This window comes from Coffea arabica, chromosome 9e (assembly GCF_036785885.1).
Source record: "Coffea arabica cultivar ET-39 chromosome 9e, Coffea Arabica ET-39 HiFi, whole genome shotgun sequence".
Lineage (NCBI taxonomy): Eukaryota > Viridiplantae > Streptophyta > Magnoliopsida > Gentianales > Rubiaceae > Coffea > Coffea arabica.
This window is the reverse complement of record NC_092327.1, coordinates 11,189,151-11,194,105: the sequence shown is the minus strand read 5'-3', so window position 1 is coordinate 11,194,105 and position 4,955 is coordinate 11,189,151.

The window sequence follows — 4,955 nt, the reverse complement described above, 5'->3', positions numbered from 1 at the left end:
TCAACGAGAAAGAATATTACAATTCATCTAGCAAAACAAGTAAGTGGAATCAAGGAACTCGACTAGTTACGAGTAAAACGGATAAAAGTGACTTTAAAGTGAAAAACAACCATTTGGATCTGTGGACGGAAATAACTAGGGTGTCATAAACCAAACTCAAAGGGTTATAACAGTTCCAATGGAAAACACTTGAATCAAAGTCAAGTCGGAATCCAACTAGATAGGCTCAGAAATATTATTTTTCAGAATTGTATATGTGGTTCAAAATCGATATACATTCAAGTAGGTATTATGGCCTACATGTCTTGATTGAGAAAACCTTAGGTCATACCTCGATATTTTGGTATGAAGTAGTAAATAAACATTTGAAGGTTCAAATGGAAAAGGTATCATGTTTTAAGATGGAAAACGGGCATAGTATTTGCCAAACGAAAACTAGACAAGTTGAAATAGAAACTTAGCCCTCGAGCGAAAATTTGGTCAGCACGCCCTTTGTATTTTCCTATTTCCAGCCATTTATGGCTTCATTATTTTTCTCATCCAGTCCCAAAGTCACACACAAAATAAGTTCATTCAATAGCCGTTCAGTAAGCTCCAAGTAGTACTAGTACAATTCAAGCTAGGGAAAAGTCCGGAAATGAAAGTTAAGCTCTAACCATAAAAACAGTTTTTTACATCATTTTGCGGTTTTGGCACCATTGGCACTACGATTATCGGATGGAGGTGTAAGATACACCGTTTCGAAGCTAAGAGATAGGGATACAATGTTGAAGAAGGATACTCAGACCAGTCTCTAGTGTTATCAGGTCAAAAATTCAATATACTAAACCAGAACCGCAAAAACAGGTTCACCAACCGCATTCTGGTTCAAACATTATAAGTCAGGCTACCTAAGTCCAAATCAAGTGATTCCAAAGTCATCGGAAAGCTAAGATACAAGGATACAATTAATCAGAAGACATCAACAACCAAATCAGAAGCATACCCAACCAAAATAACTAATTACAGACGCAAATATCAAATTCGGGTAGAAACAGGGCACCAGGGGTATTTCAGTCTTTTCACAAGCTACGTTGCTCCGATTGACCTAAAATTTTGTAGGAATCTATAAATCCTCATTATATACAACTTTCATGTTTTGAGCTAAGGCCAATTAGGCCTCTAACTATGAGATACAGTGCCAGGAAGAATGTAAGAACATGAAACCGTAACTTTCCAACTTTCTTTCAAAACAGAAATTTCCTGCAATTAACCACTTTTTCCACCTTCTAGCTTCCTTAAATATCATTTCCAATCATCATACATGACCCCATAATAATAATCATATGAAAACAGAAAAATCACCAATAATTGTAAAACTTCACCAATTCAACCAAAATCAAGATATAATCCATAAAATTACATCTTAAACTACCACAACTCATGAATTAAACATCATTAGATGGAGGAGAGGGGTCCTTCACTACTCACCTTAGTAATACAAGAGAGAGAGCAACTAATCACCTTAACCTTCCAAACAACTCCACTAACTTCCTCAATCCTACCTAGCTAGAGGTTTGTATGGAATAATTTCAAGTTTGGATGGTTGGATTGTAAGATTTATGCAAGAAATGGAAGTTGAAGGTTGAAGCTTTCTTTCTTTTCTCTCACCATGGAATTTGGCCAAGGAGCTTGTGAAGAAGATGAATTTTGGGTCAATTGTTTTGGTGATTTAGTAAAGGTAACAAAATGGTTAAAGTCCACCATTGAGTAAGAAAGTGACACTTGACACCTTTTAGACTTAGAGTTATCCTTTTGTCTCTCCAATGATCCTCCATCTAGGTAAACTCTAATTGTCTCTTATCACCTAGTACATTAATCCCTGGATACTAAACGTAACCTAATCGGCCGAATTTCATCGAACTTACCACACTAGTGGGTCCCACATTCGATATACACTCTTAATTTCACATGAACTAACTTATACTAGAAAAATGATTTAAAAACTATATTTGCTCATAAAAATTATCTGGGGAATTTTCTAATAAAGAAAAGGTATAAAAGTGTGCAATTAAATAAAATAAAGCCTAGAAATTCGGAAAATTTTCGGGTCCTCACACTCTCTCCCCTTTAAGAAATTTCGCCCTCGAAAGTTTTACCTTCATTTGCCTCAGATGAGTTCGGAACTGCTTGGTTGCCTAACGCATAAATTTTTGCTGACCCACTAGTTCGGTTCCCTCTTTCATTTGCTTGTTTTGTTTTAGCTTCCTCCAGTTGCTGAATACTACCTCCGCGTGACTGTCTCCGCGGACAATTGCTAACTTGGTGCTCACCACTCCCACAATTCAAGCACTTCCGCCCTTTCCGCCAACAATCATTCTCGGTATGATTGGCCTTTCCGCAATAGCCACAAGTCAAGTAGGAAGCCATTTTTTGGCTTTCTGGAGAAGTCTCCCCATATCCGGTTTGGCTTCCTTTGGTAGACCTTTCATTTCCCGCCCCTACTGTCCATGGCGGGTAGGACAAAAAGTTCACTTTCTGCATTTTAGAAGGTGCTATTGATTCGCTAGGAGGTTCTTCAATCACACTACCAACTGCACCTCTTTTTCGAGTTTGCAAGGGTTTTACTTGTGCCTTTGCATTCTCGATTCGTTGAGCCTTCTCAAGGGCCTCCGTAAAGGTATTCACTTGCGCCGTGGCTAACGCCTCTTGGATGTCCAAATGCAGTCCCTGTATAAACCGTCTTACTCTGCGCCGTTCAGTGGCTACCAGTTCAGAAGCAAACTTGGATAATCTTGTAAAGTTTGTTTCATATTCGGCCACACTTAACGTTCCCTGGCGTAACCCAATAAACTCATCCTCCCTCCTTTCTTGGACTAAAGGTGGAAGGTACTTCTCGTTAAATTCTCTTATGAAATTTGCCCAAGTCCAGATAGTCTGTTCTCTTTCCCACTTTGCTCTAATTACGTTCCACCATGATCGGGTCGGTCCCTCAAATTGAAATACTGCAAAGTTCACTTGCCTTTGCTCAGTGTAGTTTAGGGTTGTGAAGATATTAACCATGGTTTCTATCCATTGTTCAGCCACGTCCGGATCGGGCCCTCCAAGGAATTTTGGCGGAGCAAATTTTTGAAACCTTTCAAGAGCCTTATACTCGCCCATCTCAGGGTTCCGATTTTGGTTTACGGGTATTTGGCCTTGTTGATCCACCAGTCTTGCCAAGATATCCGTCATTTGTTGCATTGCCGTTGCCATTTGGTCTCCAGTCGCAGCTCTTGATCCCTGCCCTTGCTCGGCTGACGTTTCCCTTTCTCCTCTTGATTCCGGGGTCCGCTCAGTTCCCCGGCCTCGACCACGTCCACGACTACGTCTCCCGTCCATGGATATGTTTTTCCTTTTCTCTTTTCTTTTCCCCCAAAAGGTATTTTAGTGAATAAACACAGTAAATTAACTAAGCACTAATTCCAGCATACCAAATACACAAGTAAACATATACGCACATAACACGCCATATCAAGGAGGCAGATAATCAAATACACACATACATATCACAAATACATATCAAGTTTGATAGATAATCATATATACGAATTCACATGCTAACGTCATGTAGTAGACATATATGGGTGCATCAAAAGAAAAGGGATACGTTGTCCCACACCCCGTTAACCCCGTCCGGTCTCTCACGTCACTTGCTATCCAACTAGATGTCCATTGGCCTCTTGAAATCATTCTAGCCAGACCAAGCCTGTTCATTTCCCAAAATACGAATCTCAAATACTGAGCATCGCCTCAACGCTAGAGTACTTGGGCACGAGAATCCGAAATAAGACAATTCACATCTCGAGCTGGCCAGTCCCAAGAGTAAACTATCTACAATCGAAATTCCTACCCGACATACCTATCTATGGTCCTCAGATACCATGAGAGAGGTTTAAGGCCTATAACATTCACAATTCATAGCTTATGCTCAAATGAGCACTTAGTCCTTTATACTCATTCACCACTTAGTCCAGGCTCACTCCGCGCAGAGACCACGCGAAGCAGGCTCTGATACCAACTGTGACAGCCTCACCTCCCCCTAAGGCGAACCAAAGGGTTCGGTGGGCCGCCTGCCCAGCTCTCGCCGGGACTCAGTCGTTCACTCACACAAATCAGAAATAGAACCACAAGAAAGAGCAAAACGAGGATCCAAAACTTAAAACAAAGCTTATATACATTGCTATCTCGGAAAGAAGTATAACCGTCGAGAATACAAAAGTTCTCAAGTCACCATACAACCAGCCCGTGCCAAGTACTAGGGCGAGAACCAAAATAAAACCAAAACTAGACCCAGCCAGTCGATACAGAGCTCTCACCCTTGCTTGCCTTCCCCTGTTAAGGAAAATAAAACTAAAGGGATGAGCTAAAAGCTCAGCGAGGTTCCGAACATAGAATCAAGCCATAAATCAAACAATAAGTCAAGAAACATTTACAACATGTACAATAAACCATACATGAAAAGGATACGTTCGTTCCTTCATTCGTTCGTTCATTCGTTCGTTCGTTCGTTCTCCTGTCATTCCCCTTTCCTTCATTCATTTGAAAATGCATTTTTTCGTTTATACATAAAACCCTCGTTCGTTCGTTCGTTTGTTCATTTCATTCACCCTTTCCTGGACATTGGCCAGGCTCCACCAACCTCCACCAACCTACAAGGTAATACTCGAGTATACCAAACGTTCACCCAGGTCACCATATCGCCCGACCGAGTCCGCTTCTGGCTCGAGTCGATCGGTAACAAGGGGCAGTGGCCAGTTCAGCCAAAAGGCTTACATTCATGCACAAGTAGCATTTCAATCGTTCAATCATTGAAAAGTTCACAATCATTTAGGCTGAGTGCGATAAAGTACACACTCGCCTAGAAAACTCATTTTGGCTAATCATTGAAAGCGTTTAACTTGTTATCAGTCATATATACAAGCCATATAATCAAG